Genomic DNA, 21,624 nt, shown 5'->3' on the forward strand with positions numbered 1-21,624 from the left:
GAGTTTGGCTTCTTGTTGAAATTCCATTTTTTATAGATTATATTGTTTTCAAGCTGAGTTGAGTCTGAAATTAATATAATTAACCCCCTGCTCAGTTATACTCCTCTATTTTCCATTCTCATTCATCTTTTCTCTATGCCCCTGAAGACAGACTTGGAAGGGAAGGAAACTTGTATTCAGTCGTTTAATATTCCATGTTAGTTCCCAGACTTCTGTTCTAGCAGTCAGTATTAGTCAAACATGAAAACAACTTGAGAAATCACAAGAGACCCTTCATAGCCGACCAGCTTGCATTCCATAAATAGCACTTACATTTTCTGTTAAAAATGTTATAAAAGCATATCAAGGATATCAGACAGACAAATGATCAGATAAAAACTGACCACAAAGATTTGAGTCAAGACAGGAAATCTCATACTGAGATAGGTAAATGGGAATGAGGAAAGGTGGTGTCAAATTTTGGACCAATCAATAATAAAAGACAATATGCCAAATGAAATAGAATTCCAACTGCCTCTCCCCCTTTGGCTAAAAAGTACACACATGGCTTAAACTAAAAAACTGGAGGGTTACTATATTTTTGACACTTATAGAAGAAAACTTACATGTATCCAAAGTTGGTTTTGATTCTATTTTGAAGATTCTGTTAAGATAATTAGTTGTCTACTCAAAATTGATTGGCATTCCATGCGTGTAAAATGGAAGACAACCCAAGACTTCGGTCTCTCTCTGACTTAGATGGGAATGTGAACACCGGAGGTCTACAGGCTACATGCAGCCCACATAAGGGATTGATATGGCCCACTCAGTGTCCTAAAAATCAGAAAATTTCACCAAAACATCCATATTTCTATCTGATCTTGAAAGTCAGAAGCTGTGGAGAAACTGGCATTGCATTCCCAAATGATCACAAACTCAACTTTCTCCAGGCCTACAAAATTGAATTTGTCAGTACCCACTACTCCCCACTGTATAGTACTCAAGTGCCCCTCCTTCCTGCCTTTGTACACATAACTTTGGAATCCCTGGCCTAGAAGCAGAGGTGCATGTGAATCTTGCTATAAACTCTCATGTTTAGACCACAAAGAATTTTAGGAAATGAGCATTCTTTTAAAGATTTGGGCAAACAGACATGGATGACATAAAACTTCTTCCAAAACAATGAAACTTGAAAGTTTAATAATCACTGTACATTATATGTCAATTCTCTAGATATTATAATCATACTTAATTTTTGATTTCATAAAGTCAATAAAAGAGAACTTCAAGATATCCTTAATTTGGATTTCATTCACAACCTTTATAAATTGTCAATATCAGCATAACTTTATATACGTGTGCATACGAAATGGTATAATTGTAGTTCTGTGACCATTTTAATACCCAGGACAATAAAAAAGTAATAAAGTATTAAATTATTAGTTGGTTTTTAGTGTAGCACTAGCAGTGATAATCAAATTTAGGGGCCTTTAGATTAATACCGACAAATTGTGAGCATGAATTTTTCAGCCAACTGACTTATGGTTGTTAACGAACACACATGCAAGCGTAAAGTGTTCATGATGTATTAAAATTCTTTATTTACATATATCTATGTCCCTCTATCTGCATTTCAAAAGGCAAACATATCATCTGTTTTTAGTGCTAAAATGCTAAATAATTTATAATTCAGAGTTATATAATATATAGGGGACACTGCATTAATCATGCAGAAGTATCCACTCTATTTAAATTTTTTAAGCTAAATGCTAAATAATTTAGCTAAAATGCTAAATAATTTATAATTCAGAGTTATACAATATATAGGGGACACTGCATTAATCATGCAGAAGTATCCATTCTATTTAACCATGGTTTAATCCATTAAATTAAGATTTGAGCTGAAACCAAAGACACGAACAAAGTCATAGTTGCTTGAGAAAAGACTTAAAATACTTCAGATTGAGATTGTCATTTACTTAAATGTATCAAAGAATATATGTGACTCAAAATATTACAATGACTCTCCTTATTCCTTTTTATATTATGGAAGATGAAATATTATATAAATATCTGACAAATGTCTTAAAGTCCTCTCGAATTTTCTGACACAAGCAGTACCCTAATAAAATAAACCAGGTAACAAGAGAACCTTTTCTACTTCAGTTGTGCTGTCAAAAATAAACCAGAGGAGGCAGGGCGCCGGGGCTCGCGCTGGTACTCTTAGCACTTTAGAAGGCCGAGGTGGGCACATCACCTGAGGTCAGGAGTTTGAGACCAGCCTGGCCAACATGGCGAAGCCCCGTCTCTACTAAAAATGCAAAAATTAGCGGGGCATGGTGGCGGCATGCCTGTAGTCCCAGGTACTTGGGAGGCTGAGGCAGGAAAATCACTTGAACCCAGGAGGCAGAGGTTGCAGTGAGCTGAGATCATGCCACTGCACTCCAGCCTGGGCGACAGGGCGAGACTCCACCTCAAAAACAAACAAACAAACAAAATCCTAAAAAACAGAGGAAACAGATTGTCTCAGAGCAATGAAGTTGCATCACTTGTCATGTGATTCAACTGTGGGGAATCAGGTAACTATTTCTCTCAGTAAAAGAGACACATCATTCAGGCATTCTAATCAAGAAAGCCTTAGGAAGTTATTCTCATTAAAAGGAAGTTTAAAATCATTTCAAAATTTGTTTAAGTCACATTCTTTAAAGTGTATATGCTTACATTTCTCCTAATGGCCACTCAAATAATTTCTTTCTACTGGTTCCACAATCTCCTCTTCATAAATAAAACGATTATTATGTAGGATCATTGAAAGGTTGATATTGCTCTGCACCCACAACATATGTGCAGTATACCTACAATATACCCATATTTTCCCTTTTCCCATGTTAATCCCATTGGAAGGGGAATCAAGCATGGGATTTGGAAACAGTAGACCCAAGTTCACCTCTGACTCCTGCCACATTTTGCATCATTTCTTTTACCTGTTAATTCATCTACTAAATGGGGGCAGAAGTACAGGGCAGAAGCCATCCTGGAATGGTCCTGTTTTCATAAGATGCTAGGCCACTGTCATCAGCACTACATTCCCACTAAAGTGAAGATAAAAATACTTGCCTTGGCCAGTGTGGTGGCTCACACCTGTAATCCCAGCACTTTGGGACGCTGAGATGGGCAGACTGCTTGAGCCCAGGAGTTCGAGACCAGCCTGGGCAACATGGTGAAACCCTGTCTCTGCAAAAAATACAAAAAAATCATCTGGGTGTTGTGGCATGCACCTGGGGTCTCAGTTGCTTGGGAGGCTGAGGTGGAAGGATCACTGAAGCCTAGAAATTTGAGGCTGTAGAGAGCCATAACTGCACCATGGCACTCCAGTCTGGGTGACAGAGCAAGACCCTGTCTCAGAAACAATAACAACAATGAAAAGAAAACACCCTGCCTTTTTACCAGCCAAGGCTGCGACAAGGGCCAAAGGAGATAAACACTTAGCTTAAAGGACAAATTTCTGAGGTCTGGGAGGACAAAAAGTTATCTACTGAAATAGAAAACCTCCATGGTCCAGGGACTAGAAAAATGAAGGACAGGACCAAGAAGAAGAAGAGCATTAATATGGGCAGATGTAGGTTAGAGTCATTGCTACACCAGTAACTAGCCATATGATCTTGGGCAAGTCCCCTAGCCCCTCTGATTCTATTTATTAGCAGAATTGGACAATAGTACCTTCCATGCAAGAGAGCTGCAAACATTAAATGACAGAAATATTTAATGGTCGTAATACAGTACCTAAGACTGAAAGTGTCTCATTCTGTGTATCTATTACACACACTCTCTCTCTCTCTCTTTTTCTCTCTCTCGATAACCAGTATTGGCTAAATATATTACTTCTATGCAAAACAGGCTTATTTGAATAATTTCTTTTGGTCTTATTTTGTCTGTAGAAGAAGGCCTCCCTCTGTGATAACACTATATAAGTCTTAATAATAAAATGCAGATATTATTCTTGATTATTTCCTTTTCTGTCTTAAAATTTCAAAATATTTCAGTCAGCTACTAGAAATGGCATTGTCATGAATCGCCAGATTCTTTTTCAGGATTTAAGGACATATTTGCCCAGCTCCTGGTAAAGATGTTGCCTGATGGCCCTCGGCTTTCAGCTTCCTATAGGAATTGCCCTGGGCTAGAAAGAGCCACCTTCCTGAGGCAGCCTGTATTCATTCAATAACTGGATGGCATGGAGTTATACAGGCCAGGTGCCCTTGCTCCAACTCAGTACAATGCTGAAGAGCCCTCCTAGCTTCAGAGCTCTCCATGGGTTGGCTGGGGCTTTAAGTGAGACTATGTCAGAGCCCAACTTCTCCTCCTGCCCTCTCTGACTCCTTCCCTTCCTTCCACAGGTGTTGAATCCAACAGCAGTCCCTACTAAGCTTCCTGCACAGACTCTGTTTCCTGGAGAACCTGATGTACAACAGTTAAAGTGCAGAGAAACCCTCTGCCAAACTTTGGTGTGCTTTAAAAGTTATGGCAGTCAGGCTCCCTTTACTGTCATACCTGGAACACTTTTACTTTTCATAAGAGCTGGTGTATCTGCTTGCTGTACAACTACAAATACATACTTTTGATTAAGAAAGTTGGGAAAAAAATAAAAGCAGTTTAATTTAGCCCAATGATTGTTTTGACTTATTTGTGAATCAAGTGGTTAACAGAATTGAACTGTTATTTTGACACTGTCAAGACAAATCCTTAGATATGTCATACACACAAAAAGCCTATCTTTTGAGTCCTTGACAATTGTTCATCTCAAACTTCTCTATAAAACTGCTTTTCCTCCTAACAACAATTTCCACCAAAGATAAATGCTAAAATGTTAGATTTTATTTTTCTTTAAAATGAGATATTTTAGTCATCAAGAAAAAAGAGGAAAAAAATCCTTAAAAATGTGTATTTAAGTTGCCTATAAGCCTTCCTCTCACCCTTTCAACTATGTTAGTTATTGAAAGTAAAGGTGATTTGTCACTTGCATTTTAGAATATCTCCTGGCCAAATCTACAGATTTAGTAATATCTCTGACAATGCAATAACATTTCCTGAAAACTGTAGTCCCCAAATCCACATCTATAGGGTCAATATAACTTTTGCCCAAGAGGCCTAGATTGAAGGAATAATATACAAATTACTGGACACTTACCAAAAATCAGTGGTTTATTTATATGTATAATGGTGACAATGAAATATTTACATTCTATTTAGTCGAAAAAATTAGCACATTTTCTAATAAGATATTTTTCAATTGCAGAATGGTCTTTAAAAAAAAATTTCTCCTAATATAAATTCACAGTTCCCAGTCTAGGCTTTGCTGTTAAAATGCTTTCGCTAATCCACCCTGTTTTCCTTCCCTCAACGTTACCACCTGACATCCACTGACAAGAACCTGTGCTAGTCGCACGGCATGTCACCTCTCTGATGTAACTCTCTTGAGTATGAACTAGTCAACAGTTGACCTTAAACATAGGTCAGCTGGACTGCTAGCTCATTTTTTCATATAACGAAAAGTTAAACTCTGAAAAACCATCTATTTTATTGTCACCCACATCTGAGAGAGGCGATATGGTATAAGCCTCCAAGTACGAACTTGAATCTGAGGTTCCTAGATTTCAGATCTCAGCCGGGCCTCTTGCTGGCTGTGTGACTTGGGTAAGTCATTAGAAAACTTGCTTCATTTTTTTTTTTTTCATCTGTACCGTAGAGATGTGAAATCTTTCTGACCTCACAGGGTTATTGTTTACATTAATTAACATAAATAAAGCGTTTAGAACAGTGCCCGCACCTGGTATATGTTATGTAAGTGCTAGTTTTTATTAGTTTGCCATTCCATTTTCATTTGAGTTCCTCTTCCTATAACCTCTTTGGAGAACTGAATCCTGCCGTACCATCCTCTCATGTTGCTGTTTGACTCATCCTCTTGATTCACCTCTCTCCTCTTCACAAAACTCAGTCTTCCATGCTGATCTCTTCTTTCTTGTAGCCTCCATCTCCCCCATCTTTACCATAGTATGTATTCCATTTCCCCACAGTTTCTGACTTCTTATTGTTGTCTATCTGCAAACAATTCAGCCCACTGTAGCCTTATCATGTTAACATGTAAAAGGTAATTTACTAGCATGGGTAGTCTATTGCAATTAATAATCTTTAAGGCACACAACCACCCCTTGCTCAGGACTACTGCTGTTACAAAGCCTGGTGCTGATTCTTTAATAGGTCATATAGTAAGCTCTGTCTTGACTTAATTTGGCAGTGAGATACCATGATTGCTTAAGTGCTCAAGGGAAATAGTAGAACAATCAGAATATAAGATGTAGTTTCAAATTAGATATGAACTTGAATTTGAAAGAGACCACTGCTTTTCTGTAAATGAGATATGGTCTCCGCCAACAAAGTGCCTTCATTCTTATTTCATCTAATGGCATTAGTAACAATATCAGCTTTGGTTTAAAGAGTTCCTGAGATTCTTCATAGCTGTGTGAGGTACAAAGGACTAGATCTTGCTTTTGCAACAGCCACTGTGCATTGGCTATGCAAGGCAGGCAGTAGTAAAACCTAGCGGGAGTCAATAAACTGAGGAGATAGGACTTGGAAAATACCTAACCAACAAATAGGTTCTGTAATAATGTGACATTTTTATAGTCACATTTTTTAACCATAATAGCACTTGAATGGTACGCATTATGGTATTTCAATTTAGTCATTTATCTAAAAATGAGTTTTATCTTTGCTCATAAATAAGCAGTGACATTCCAGCAATTTGAAAAGCTCAGCTTCACCTTTTGCTGGGAAGCTCATTTTACAATTACAGAAACACATGCCCTTTTGTGCCGTGTTGCTTAATCTTTGATTTATGGCTTCTACCTTTGTGCTAACCTCTTTCTGTAAACTACACAAAGTTTGTACAAGCTCAGCTATTTCATTCTTATTTCTGATTTTAATGGCTTATTTTCTCCATAGTGGCCATGTCTCTCAACCAAATAGCTTTGGAAGAAAGTATTTACTCTTTCAGTTCACCAAATACTATTTAGTGTCTTAGTGTGTTCTCAGAGTCTGAAATAAGTAATGCATTTTCCTGAAAGCCTGGCCAGCTCTTTCAGAAAGCCTTTCTTTTCTGCCCCCTGCTTCTCCCATTGCCTCACAGCAAAGCCCTTAAGCACAATTGCTGCCTGCTCTCCCTCCTTTCCCCACTTCACTTTTACCAAGCTCCCTCAGCCAGTAGGCTAGGGAAAGGAAAATTAAAATGGCATCAGAATCGTTTTCCTTCCAGTGCCACTGTCTACCTTTCAGTGGTGATACTTGGATGTTTGCGGAGACACTCTCAACTTCTCCCACAGCTTAGCTACAGCTCTAGGTCTTGTCATATAATTCACGGAACACTGGAGATGTCCTTTATGGCAGTACTCTTAATTCAAGGGAAATTATGTTTTGTTCTAAGTCTGTGGAAATAAGTATAATCTTACGCCCTCCTTCACCTGTATCCAAACATTACAGATTTGGCAGGTATGCTTCAAGGTATATTCTTTGGGGCTATTGCCAGTGACTTGTTTCATTACAGATGGATTTTCTTCTCTTTCCCCCTCATTTCTGTTATTTAGTGAGATGAGGAGAAATGTACCTTTACTCCACTATGTGCAAATAGAAGTCTTTATAGAAATTTTTGTAAAAATATAAAAAGATGCTGATGGTTGACTGTTAAGTGGGAAAATGCAAGATACAAAATAATATATCCAGGATGACACATCATTATGATATTAAATACATAAAGAAAGAAAACACGCCAAAATGTTAAACATTGTCTGGAGTTGGAGAATGATTTAAAATTTTTCTATTGATGCATCTTTGCATCTTCCAAGTTTCTTATGTATTTTCAGTCAACAAGTATCACATTCTAATCAGCCAACACTGTTTACAAAAAAACCACATTCATGTGGCAGCACTCCCTATTTAGGATTGTTTACTGAGTGCAGGCTTGTATCTGTACACTTACTCATTCAACAAATATTTACTGAATTTCTGCTATGGGCCAGGCACTGTGCTACGTTTGATGAACATATCAGTAAGCAAAAAGAAAGTCTTGCATGTATCATCTAATATTCTGGTAGGGGAGATAGACAATAGGCAAACAAATAAACATGACATGTTAAGTTAGGGTAAGTGCTATGATGAAAAAATAATGCAAAGTGAAGTTACAGAGAATGATACGGGATTAAGTGGAGACATTAAATGTGCTGAGTCTGGCTTGCCCCTTCCACCATGTGAGAACACAGAAGAAGGCAGCAGCTACAAACCAGAAAGTGGGCCCTCACCTGACATGAGTTCTGCTGGTGCCTTGATCTTGGACTTCCCAGCCTCTAACAACTGTGAGAAATAATTTTCTGTTATTTACAACTACCCAGATTATGGTATTTTGTTATAGTGGCCTGAAAAAACTAGGACGGTCATTAAATCAGTGAATATATATATTTTTATCTCTAAGTAATTCTCCATAAGGACACAATATTTGTACCTTGAAAATATGTAGAGACTAATTATATCTTCTGAACTTCTGGGAAGCAGTGCATTTTTAAGGAGTCTTTCTGTTAAGGTGTTTGACTAAGTAGCTAAAATAGTGAATAGTAAAAGGGACTGCTTAATGAACATTTAAAACCCAATGAACTTGAGATTTCACATCACATAGGAATTAACTAGGGACCATATTTTTAATAAATTGTGTGCATTAAATCGGGGGGTCCCCAATCCCTGGGCCATGAACTGATATCGGTTCGAGTCCTGTTAAGAACCAGGCCGCACAGGAGAAGGTGAACAGCAGTGAGCAAGCAAAGCTTCCTCTGTGTTTACACCTGTTCCCCACTGCTGGCATTACTGCCCGAGTGCCACCTCCTGTCAGATCAGCAGTGGTACTAGATTCTCATAGGAACATGAACCCTATTGCGAACTGCACATGTGAGGGATCTAGGTTGTGCACTCCTTATGAGAATCTAATGTCTGATGATCTGTCACTGTCTCTCATCAACACCCCCACAACCACCACCGATGGGACCATCTAGTTGCAGGAAAACAAGCTCAGGGCTTCCACTGTCTCTACATTAAGATGAGTTATACAATTATTTCATTATATATTACAATGTAATAATAATAGAAATAAAGTGTACAATAAATATAATGCGCTTGAATCATCCTGAAACTACCCCCTCCACCAACTATGGAAAAATTGTCTTCCATGAGACCAGTCCCTGGTGCCAAAAAGTTTAGGGACTGCTGAATTAAATGATGGCTTACTACTAACATTTGTTCATCTCAGTAAATTTTTTCATGAATCATATGGGAAAACCAAAGGCATTTAGACTGTACCCTAACAACACAAAGTTCCTTTAAGTAAATTTTAGTATGCAAAATTGTATTTTTCATATAAAACTAGGCAAATTTTCTGTTATAACACACCTACAAGACATGAAAGCCAGGTGAAAATATAAGTTGATGTACAAATGCCGTAACTGCTCACTTTCTCACTATTGCTAAGAAATGAAGTTGTACACGGAGGTAAGCCCATACTTCATCGAGTGCTTGCTATATCCCACACTGTTATAGTGGCACGTGGTTTTCTTTTTTCATTTAATCCTTAAAACAAAGAAGGCATCTCCATTTTGGAAGTTAAGCAATTTGCCCCCATCTTATAGCTAGCAAATGACGAGCTAGAATTCAAATCAGGTTCTCTAATCCCAGGGTTCACACTTTTACCTGTTAGTCTCCATTGACAACTCCTAAGCTTATGATGACTCCACTTGAAGTTCCATTTTGATGAGGGCAACTCTAAAATACATAACATATTTCCATATTTACTTGAAAACAGCTTTTGAATCTAACTTAATAATTTGTATGTACCTTTATAATTTTAAATACCTATTTTTAAAAGCCATGTTATTTTACTCTCTCATGATATATCTGCTTTTGGACATATAAGCTGTTTCTGCTCCTCTAATCTTAATAAGTTTTTTGCACCAAAGTTATTCAGATTTGTAAGTTAAAGTAAGCTCCTCAGTGAGTTCTAACAAACATATGCTGGGCTGTCTTTTCATTTATCTATCTATCTATTCAATACCTTTATGAATTACTATAATAAATTTTCTTCACTTGATTTCTATTTCCCCTACCCTACTGGAAATGGGGATGGAAAGGAGACAATAAAGTTGAGAACAATTTAACAACTAAATAAGGCACGACTTGTTGAGTATTTCAATACTGGGAGATACTGGGAGGTTAGAGAAAGGGAGTATTGTGAATAATTAACCTCTTTTAAATTCTCATTTGTTTTCCTGAAATAATCCTGATTGAACTCCCTATAATAAATCTTGTACCCAAATCTTTTTTTTTTTTTGCCACATTACCTTTCCAAAGCATAGATTGATTTCTTTTCCTTTGAAGGAAATAATATATGAAAATAAATTAGCACCTTGTCTGGTGTATAATAAGTGCTTAGTAAACACTATTATTTTTGCTATAATTCTGTGCCAGACATGAAGCTAAGCATAAAAAATGTGGCAGACATGAATGAAACATGGTGCCTGGCATTGAGGAGCCTGCGGTCTAGTTGAGACAGAGAAGAGTAAATAATTTATCACCACACAATTGTGGAAACACTTTACCCCAACTTGAGTAGGGGCAGAGGTTAAGAGAAATGAGTTGACAGGGTAAGAAGCATGGCAACAGGAACAGGAGCAGGAAAATACCAGAAGACTAACAAACTTTGGAAATTTTAGGAATCTTCAAGTTATTCAATAAGACTAGAAAAGGGTAAGGGACTGGCCATGGGTCCCATGAAGCTGGACAAGTGGGCAAGGCTCAAATCATAAGGGCTTAAATGTCATGCTAAGTGTTTTGGGATTTTATACTAAAGCAAGTGAGGACTTACTAAAAATTTACTAGCAAAATCACTGACGTGATCAATTTGAGAAAGATCAATGTGTTAATGGTGCAAGAACTGATCAGAAAGGTGTAGAATTCAGTTAAGATGTTGCTGCAGTAATTGAAAGAGAAAATAATGACAATATGAAAAAAAAGTACTGCTAGAAATGGGGATGGAAAAGAGACAATAATATTCAGAACAATTTAACAAGTAAGCCAAGAATTGTTGAGTGTTTAGATATTGGAAAATATTGAGAGCGTTCAAGAGAAGGGAGTATTTATGGATAATTTTTTGAAAGCTGGGGCCATTCACCAAACTGGGAAATTTGGACAGAGCAAAGATTTTGATGGGAAGGTAATGAGTTTACTTTGGGGGTGCAGACTTTGCAAGAGCTGTTAAACATCAAAATGCTGATGGCCAGAAGACAAAGAGGATCTCTAGTCCAGGACTAGAAATACAAATTTGGAAGTCATCAACACAGGTGATAGTATAAACCTTGAGAATGAGTGACATAATCTATGTAGGATTATTTATTAATCACGTTCATTGAAAAAGATATACAAGCTTTCTCTTACTGCAATGGGAAACAGATCAAGACTTGGCTCAAACTATCCTTTTAACATTATCTTCTGATACTCTGTACCATACATCTTACTGTGAAGTCACATCAAAATACTTGTATCTAGTTTCCCAAATTCTGTCTAATCCCAACACTGTCCCCTAAATTTTCTGCCTAGTGAATACCCACTTGGCCTTTAACTCTAAATCACGTGAGACTTTTCCTGTGATGCCTTTGAGAATCTAACCAGCTTCCTCCCCATTCCACATGGAGATCATTGTTCCCTCTCTCCTTCTGACTATAGCACTTGGCACATGCCTCTACTACTGACATACAAATGTTTCTTCTCCACCAGATAGAAATTTCCTAGAAGAAAAAGACTGCATACACACAAAGAAATGTACCTATATAAGTCCGTTTTCACACTGCTATAAGAACTACCTGAGACTTGGTACTTTATAAAGGGAAGAGGTTTAATTGACTCACAGTTCCACATGACTGGGAAGGCCTCAGGAAACTTACAATCATGGTGGAAGGCAAAGGGGAAATAAGTACCTTCTTCACAAGGTGACAGGAGAGAGAAAGAGCTCAGGGGAAACTGCCACTTTTAAACTACCAGATCTCGTGTGGACTCCCTTACTATTATGAGAACAACATGGAGGATACTGCCCCTATGATCCAGTCACCTCCTACCAGGTCCCTCCCTTGACACGTAGGGATTACAATTCAAGATGAGATTTGGGTGGGGACACGGAGCCAAACCATATCAGTACCAGAGCATATTTATAGAATGACTGCCTGAAATAATGTGTCCTCCATCTGCAAACATCATCAATTACTCTAAAGAACCCATGCCTACTTCTGTTTGGCAAGCAGCCAAGGAAGGTTCTTGGGTATAACGTGATATTTCCAGTATGATCCATTAGGAACTTTATTACCACATTACTGGTACTCATGTCAACACAAATGACGTGGTGAAAACAGTGAAACCATTTAGAATAGTAATGACTATGAATACACTAGTTCCTCTCAATAAAAATTGGACTTTATTTCACTTGAGGCAACAAATAAAAAGAGATGAAATCTAAACAGAAGTAGAGGTCTGGAATGAACAAAAGGAGATTTCACTTGGATCAACTGGGAGATCATTATGGTACTTTGATATAGTATCTCCTCCAGAAAGGATAATTCAAAGGCAATACATACATACATACATACATACATACACAGTTGAGAAAGTTTATGTGTGTTAAGTGTCCACTCTATGAAAGCATTTTCTTTATAAAGACAGAAGGCAGGACTTCCGCCGGGAGTTGGCCTTAAATAAGATGTTTATAAAAGTGAGAGAGAGACCTAAATGTTTAAATGAAAATAATTCCTTCTAGAAGCATGAGCTCTTCTGGCAACAAGATATTTGTTTTTGTCTACTCAGCTCCTTACACAGTTACACAGAAGGGACAATCTATAAATCCTTATTTGGGCTGACATCAAAAGACCTTGCAAATTGCTATTCCTCCCTTGACTCTACTTAATTGTAAAAAAAAAAAAAAAAAAAAAGGGAGACATTTCTGAAGTTCCCTTTCTTTCTATTCTGTAAGAGAATACTTGGACAATTTTTCCAAGGCAGTGAAAGATACACTCATGAGGTTTGAAATTTCAATAACTATGACAAATTTATTATCAAATGGAAAGAAGTTGTAGTAGTATGTTTTGTTTTTCAAGATGACCCCTACTTCTTTAGGGAATTTGTTAGTTTTCCTTCTTGAAAAACAGGTTAATGAGTGTACTATAAGTTATAGATGAGATGACTCTAAATATCACAGAGTGACCTACTTTATGTGGCTTACGAATGAGAGCTCTAGGACAGAAGTCAGACAAATGTGTATGAGTAGAAAAACCTACTACACAAGCATTAGAATGCTAGTCTCCTATTCAGTGTTGCTTATAAACAGATCTACCCTCAAGAGCCTACAAGAAATTCATTCCTAAGGATCATCTGTCTTGAAACTACCAGGAAGATATAAAAGTGAAAATGCTTAGCCCCAGCCCTTATAGTAATTAAGTTGAAGATGCTGAGCCGTCAATGTTTCACCCCAATTACTATTCAATGGTCACAAATAGAGTTTATTAGTTTAAGCATACCCAATTAGGTTATGTTTTAATTTACTTAACTTTGAAGTTGCAACTTTCTCTTCCAGACATGTTGTAACTGTGTATGCTGTGCAAAGAAACAAGATAGGAAACCCTCACTTCACTTTTTAGTTCTGCCACTGAAGCACTGTGTGACCTTAGCCCTTGACCTCTGTTTCATTTTTCCCCATCTTTAACATTTGCAAGGTAATAGATTTCTTCTCACTTAAAAAAAAATTAAAGAATGCAAAAATATTGCAAACAACACTTTGTAAAAAAAAAAGCTAATGATGACAATAATCCTTTGTTGAATGCATAATAAGAGCTAGTAGTTATACTAAATTCCTGATAAATCATGCCATTCTTACAGTGTCCTCTGAGACGGGTAATCACTGTGTCAGTCAGGTTCCCCAAAGAAAATAGATGGCATACTCAAATGCAATTTGAGAGTTGTTTAGTAAGAAGGGCATTTGCAAAGCTGTGGCCAAGGTTTAGAGAAACTACAAGCAATGATGTAGTACCCTGAGCTAGTAAGACTAAAAGGGAGCAGTTATCAGCTTGAACTTGCTTGGGGAGGGCACAGTTATTAGGACCCAGAGAACAGCCGTAGGGAGACAGCTGCCTGTAAGCACATGTGTCTTAGAGTAGGGAGAGGTGATCTGGTAAGGCAGGAGCCCAGGGAATAAAATACCCAAACCTCTCCCTCCATACCTGTTTGTTAATCTTTTGCTGATCCATTCCATTGGCCAAACCCAACCGGAAGCCAGAGAACAAGGGAGCCTGCTGATTGGATTCCACAAGGCTGGCCAGCCATCTTATCACACAGAGCAGGTGGAGAAAGGGAGAATGGATCTGATATCCACTATTCTTATTTTATCCCAAGTGTCCCAAACTTGCCTTGAATAAATGAGATAATCAATAGATATTTGTTGATTAAAAAAAAGTGAAGAAACCGTATCAAAATACTGAGGGGTTCAATAAGCTGTTCCAAATCACACATAGTAAGCTGCTGAGCTAGGCCTTGCTCTGAGGTTCAAGCCCATGCTCATAACCAGTTATTATGTTATTCTGCCTCCTTTCCACCACCTCGATCCCATGTCATTTGTATGCTGTCAGGTGTTCTAGGAGATAGGGGGAATGACTAGAATTAATACCCTTAAGAAACTTGTAATCCATGTGCCAGTTTTATCTTACTTTTCCATCTGATTATTGTCAAAGCTCTAAATTCCCTTCTAGAATCAAATGTTCTGTAACAGCAGGTCTTAAGCATCTTATAATTCCATCACCAATTACTACTAGTGGCTGAGCAGTGAAACTTTCCATCACATGGCATTTTGTCTACTTGTTTGACAGCACCACACCTCAGATGGATGTTCTGAGTGTAAATGACAGGTAACACAATATCTATTGTTAAATAAGCCCCTAACCTCTATTAGCTGCAATGGACTAAGCCTTAAAGCTTATATTAGGAACACATTTACTTGTTAGACATGTTGAAGGATTCATTTATTCCACAGACATATATTGATCATACAGTACATACCAGACACTGTGATAGATACTCGTATACATTGAGAAAACAATTCATACCAAAATCAACAACTGGCGCTCTACAAGAATTAGTCAATAATTATCCACAGGGTGAGTAAAAGTGTGTTAATTACTGAGAGGTCATGTGCACACATGCTGGAGTAGAGTTGTGATCCTGGTCCCCAGCAGGACCCTTCCCTAATTCTATCCAGGTTGTTCTAAGCTTGGATGTAGGATATAATTTCACAATAAGCACAAGTCATCCTACTCCTGATTTTGTTCCTTGAGACAATTAAGTATTCTGCTATTTTTCCATCGCTTAGGAAGGACCCTGCTTTGAAATACCAGTCCCTTTGTGCAAGGGCCTGCCTCAAATAGATCAAATAGAAATTTTTCCCTGTGGGCTTTTTCTTAGTCCTGTTTTTGAGCTCGGGGAGGCTACTCTTTCATGCCTGGTCCTGACTGAAATAGTACATAGCAATCTTTCATCTTTTTCAGGGACAAGGCAAGCGAACTGACATGTAGCTACTCCCTTTCATGCTGTGTAAGAATCATCTTTGCATTTTTAATAACTGTTGTATGATGTGTCACACAACAAGGTTTGCCAAAGCAGGGATGGGATTGGAGGGGGAGCAGAAAGAAAAGTAAAGCAGAGTTGGTTTCCTACATGCACATTTTAATAATTTTGGAAAACCATCAACCTGGATCAAATTTCTGTACTAATCTGATAGCTTCCCACAGATGGCAGGAATGCAAAGCCATCAATTAGCCTCATGACAATTAGATTTTAAAGAACACTATTTTCTTGGTAACTCTAACAAATAGAAAACTTCATTTCACTGAAAATTCAAATACACTTTGTGATGCTTATTTTATCCAGGAGTTCTAGGTAACACCACTTTTTCAAATACCCTCTGAACGCTGACTTAGGTGCACACACCTGTGCTTCCATTGGCAACAAAAGCTTTCAATGCACAGGACTTCCGCTGCATGAAATGCATTTACATACATTACATAAGAGAGAAGCAATGAGCAAGTCTGTTGCTGGGAGAGGCTCACATCCTTCTCACCAAATCAATCTGTAACTTTCAAATAGCTCTGCTGTATTTCCTAGCAACAGGAGTAAACACTGTACTATATCCAGTGCCCAAGATTTGTAACCACGTTAATCTGTGAGTACTCAACTTAATTAAAGATTAGACTTTTAAATTGTATTTTTAGTGCACAACAGTACTGCTAAATTATGATTATCAGTGGCTAAGTGTGCTTACATCTGCAGAATGTGGGGAATGAAAATGAATCACTTATTTTCATCTTGATATGACTGCTCTTCTCTGAGGCACTGTTGCCCGAGTTCATGGGCCTTGGAGTTCATTGGAATTCTATGGTTAAAACACAGCTTGGAGACCTCATTTATGAAAATTCTTTTAAACCTTTCACCACTTCGACAAATCCAGTCCAAGTTCACTGAGCCAATTCAAAAGTAGCTCTCAGCCTTTTTATAAGTTTTTCAGTTACACCAACACAGAACACCAGAGCCGTCATCTTTGAAGAAATATATTTTAGTTGCAAAGAGGCACGAATTCTTTTTTAAGAATCCCAAATGAAAGCGGCATTCCCAAAACTGTAGCAAACAGAACTCTATCTTGAAGTGTCCTTGTCTTACTAAAGACAAGATCATCAAATTACTTAAACATGGCTAATGTTTAGTTATCTGCTATAGGATGTATGCTATTATTTTTAAGATTTTACTTTGCAGAAATATTGGCAAGCTACCTCACCCTCAAACTGTTCCAAATATCTTTTTTGAGGAATTGTTTAAAACATTTTCTAGACTTCATTCATCCTCCTAAAACATAGTATGTGACAATAGGATTTATTTTTCCTGTATGCACTCAGAAACAAAAACTCACAGCAGGTCAATGAGCTCTCCAGGTTGAAACTGGTAATCAATGGTAAAACTGAGGTTAGACCTTATTCAACTTTCCATTCCAGTGTACTCTTTAAGTGGGCCTGAGGTAACCGTGCTGTTTTCTGAGATAAAAATCCCTTTTAAAAATGTTTATATGACTTAACAGATCAAACACATTTTCCTCCATTTTCAAACTTTGAATTTATTTGAATATGTGGTTAGTATGGTTTTATGGAAGTACCAATCTTTTAGATTGGGTTATATGAATTATTTTAAGTGACACTTATCTTTGGGGGTAAAGTAGATAAGCTAACATGCACATTAGTTGGTTAGAAGCACTTGCAAAATTTAAATACTGCATGTGCAAAGGCAAATTGACATAGGATATAAATCTCCAGTTCTCTCAGAGGGAGTAGTGATGACTCTAAAACCACTGGAAACAGAAAGTTCATCGTGATGACTCTAACAGCTCCCTGATTGTATATTTAATGTTCTATATGTCAGTTGGCCTTGTTTGCAATCTCAACAGGAGGCTTGTTCACTGGACAAGTTTTTGTTTTCGTGTTTGGTCTGTCCAGTTTTTTGTTGTTGTTGTTGTTGTTTTTCCATGCTGTTAAATAAGACTTATGATTTCACATACTAGACTGCTTATAAGTTCTTCTAGTATTTGATATTAAAAGAGGTGAAACAAAAACCAAACAAGGTGTATACAGTCTCAATACAATTCTAGGTTAGAAGCCTAGATGTGTGACTGGAGATGCCTCCTGTCCATTCAGTCTGACTCCAGTGTGGTTCTGCAGCAGTGGACAAAGATGGGAGATTGAAACAGGAGCCCCTGCGATGGGGAAACAGAGCCAGGGAGCAGGGGTTGGACAGGTGAGCCTCCATATACAAAGCCCTTCAACTCCTGGGGTTACAGTTATCCCTCCTTTGTTCATTAATGATTCACCATGTACCCAATGCCAACAGTGGGCTTTCTAAACACTGCACTCTACACCAGGGATAGAAAGATGACAAAGACATATTCCCTTCCCTCAAGAGCCCAGGTTTGAGAAAACAACCTTGTGAACCTTCTATTGGAGCAGCAATAAAGATCTGAGCTAAGTGTCGAGGGAGGCTGAGGAGGTGGTCGCTAAGTCTGTCTTAGGCATCCCAGGGTCTCCTCAGAGTCCAAGCCTGTAGTCCACTGCAGGGGTCACCAGCCACCTGTGGTCACACTGGAATGTGGCCATTCTGAATTGAGGTAAGTAAAAAACATACACCAAATTTCAAAGATGTAATATGGGAAAAAAAGAATGTAAGGTACTTGGTTAATGATTTTTTATACGGATTACATATGGAAATGCTACCATTTTGGCTATATTGGGTAAGATATATTATTAAAATTGATGTCACCTGTTCCCTTTTACTTTTTTAAGTGCACCTGCTAGAAAATATGAAATTGCCTGCATGGCTCCCATTCATGGATCCTATTACATTTCTATCTGCCAGTGCAGGTTGGTGCAGTCACAAGACAATGCTTCAGGAGAAAACCTGGGGAGGCGGTCTCAGGGCAAGAGGGTGAGAGGGGGAAATGCCTATGGAATGAGAAAGAGACAACAGGGGGACCCATAAGGGGCTACAAAGAGAGTGCATTTGCTTTCTGAGTTGTGCCTGCCTGCCGGACTCATTTGCAGCAAGACAGACCAGAACATAAAGGCCACGATAATAACATCTCAAATAAATTAGAAGCAGCTTGTGGTTTACAGTGAGCAATGCTCTACTGGGGACCAGACCAACCAGTTACCCCTGCCTTCACCCCAGCTGTGGTTAAGTCATTTGGTCACTGTTGCCTTCTCGTCTGCAAAGGGGTACTGAGATTAACTGCTTGGCCTGCATATCCCCCTGACTCCGTCAACTAAGTTTTAGGAAACCCGAAGCGCTCTAAACATCCTGGGGGAAGAAAGGGCTGGAGAAGTATACAATGTTTTGTGACCAGAGTTTTCAAGCTGAAAAGAATGAAGAAACTTGAATAGAATAAATTCTTCTTACTTCCTTTTTCATAAAACTTACCACGCTTTATTTCAATTATTTATTAGCCCCCTTCCTAGCTAGATATAAGCTAGCTATAAATACCATGAGCTAAGGATCCACATCTGTCTGCTCACTGCTGTGACCGCAACTTAGAGGACAGAGCCCAGAATACAGGCCTCAATAAATATCTGTGGAAGAGGGGTCACATGGAGAATTTGCAGTCATTTTTACTGTTGAGCATCTGTTAAGTTAAAGTTTCCAAGTGTGCAAACTACTCGGAAATGAGTAAGAGGTAGAAACTTACCTAGAGATGATCAAACCAGTAGTGCTGTCACTCTAATGATGTTATCTGTCCTACTGTGAAAACACTGTCACAGGTGAAGGAGGAGAGTGAGCTGAGACCTTCCCAGCCCTTGACTGCTCTTGCACTGGACACATTCCAGGAAGCTCTTGTGGCAGAAGCAGCCACTTAACTTACTTTCAACAAGAGAAGCTGAAGGCTGAGGGAAGTCAGGACCAACAGAGGATCCGAATTTCAGTGGCACAAGTCTTATGCTTCACTTAGTTGCATGAATGAGTGCGGAAGCAGCATGAAGTAGTGGTGATACAAACCTGGGTTCTGTGTTTAATTCTATTCTCAGTACTTGCCCAGTGGGAGACTCTAAGTTCCCTCTCTGAACCTCCTTCTCCTCCATGGCTTAAAACTGGACTCATAATGCATGGCTTAGCTATAATGTACCTTTCAAAAAGGGCTGGCATCCGGTAAACACTGAATAAATGGTTACATGTCAAACACGGTAAACATTCAACAATGGCTAATATCTTCCTTCTGCATCAGCTTTTAAAACAGATTTTTTAACCTGGAGTCCAAGGAGTCCCAGGAAATCCACAGATGACATTCAATGGATCCTTGCAATCCCTAAAATTAAATACAAAGCGGGGTATGTGTGCACATCTTTTCTCTTCAAGGAAAGAATCCATAGCTTTCATATGATGCTCTTAAGGCTGTCAGACTGAAAACAGTTTAAGAACTATTGAGCTTCTGTGGCTTCCAAAGTGTTTAGCTCCTTCTGTTTATCTATGGAATAGCTCTGTGAATGACTCTCAAAACCAAGCTTTTCTGTGCCTCCTCAAGAGGCCTGCATTTTATATGCAGCAGTACAACTTCCTCTATAAGATGCTTTTATTTTCTGGCAGCAGCAGTATCACAGGAAGATGATTGAAATTTATAAGAAAGAAACTGATCTTAATTTCAACAATAGTACTGGAGCCCTTACCTCTCTAAATACATCTTTTTCCATAGTTTTTTTTATAGGATTGATGACCAAAGAAGGCAGCTATAATGTTTTATTCTCAAGATGATGGTTACTCATCTTAGAACAACAACAACAACAACAACAACAAAAACATAACAGATGAATGGGAAGAGCCCAATCAAAGCTTTATTCTACTCCTCAACAACTCAGGTGAGTGTCTGGCCGCTTGGCAGTTGCCAGGAAGAAGGAGCTTAGTGGCAGACAAACTGCTTCAAATCTCTAAATCTTTGTTTCCTCATCTGTTTAAAAAAAAAAAAAAGATGATAACAGTGACACCTCCTTCCTAGGGCTGCTATGAGAACTAAATAAGAAAGTAATTGTAAAGCATCTTGTAAGTACTCAAAACAGAGTGCCTCATAAATATTAACTATTAAATATCCTCTCTGATGATGGGGGAAAATGATTCCTTATCTGGTCTCTGACCCATAGATTTTTAGCCTGGAGATTTACTCTGGGTCACTGATATTTTCCCGCCTTCTCCTTAAGGTTGTTATTAGTGACCAAGCAATAAATAAGTATATAAACCATTGGGAAAACTGTTGAAAAAGTGTCTGAGCAGCAGCTTCAAAGAGAACCTGTCTTCATGTCCCAGTATCCTAAGAGGCAAATGTGAAAATCAATTTAAAGGAAATAGAATATACCAAAAGAAAGTCACCTGAAAAAATGAAAGATGAATGATTCAATGCACATTTTTCTTTCATTTATTTAAAAATTTTTGAGGTACATGGTGGGCAAGGCACTGTACTGAGCACAGGATGTGCAAAGGTAAGGAAGTAAATCCAGCTCTCAAGACATTTAGTCACAGAGGGAGACAGACATGTATATCCAAGGCCATACATACCACAGGATAAAGTGTGATGTGGGGAGAGGCTGGGAGGCGATGTTCGGCAGAGGCTTCTTGAAAAAGCAACACTTGAGATGAGTTTGGAAGGATAAGTAAATGTTCAATAGTTCACAGTTTGAGAAAGAAGAAACAATATTCCACAGAGACAACAGCCCAAGTAAAAGCACATGCAATGAAGCATTTAAGCATGGGGATAATATGGGCAGCTAGAAGAAGGCATTGCCGAACATACCAGCACCTACCCATCCCCTGCACCCACAGGAGGAGGCAGGACTCACCTCAGAGAGAATCTTGGAATTCATGGTAGGCGCCTGGACTTTTCTCCAGGACTATGACAAGGTTTGGAATGGTTCTTAGCAGGGAGTTATATAATTCAATTTTATCCATTCTTTAGAA

The 21,624-nt window shown here is 38.3% G+C and overlaps 1 protein-coding gene across 11 annotated transcripts in view; it reads right to left on the reverse strand.

The window, feature by feature from the left end:
- The window catches only part of SNCAIP (synuclein alpha interacting protein), a 201,732-nt gene that overhangs the window by 125,366 nt on the left and 54,742 nt on the right, over window positions 1-21,624 (reverse strand). For 3 of the 11 annotated variants that reach the window (XM_058440565.1, XM_058440569.1, XM_058440566.1), the window contains exon 2: window positions 9,760-9,831. The exons of the other annotated variants lie outside the window; for them this stretch is intronic. The gene's annotated coding sequence lies outside the window, so the exon portion shown is untranslated. The remainder of the gene's footprint in view (window positions 1-9,759; window positions 9,832-21,624) is intronic. 11 annotated transcript variants of the gene reach the window in all.

Source organism: Hylobates moloch, unplaced genomic scaffold, assembly GCF_009828535.3.
Source record: "Hylobates moloch isolate HMO894 unplaced genomic scaffold, HMol_V3 SCAFFOLD_6, whole genome shotgun sequence".
In the NCBI taxonomy this organism is placed as follows: domain Eukaryota; kingdom Metazoa; phylum Chordata; class Mammalia; order Primates; family Hylobatidae; genus Hylobates; species Hylobates moloch.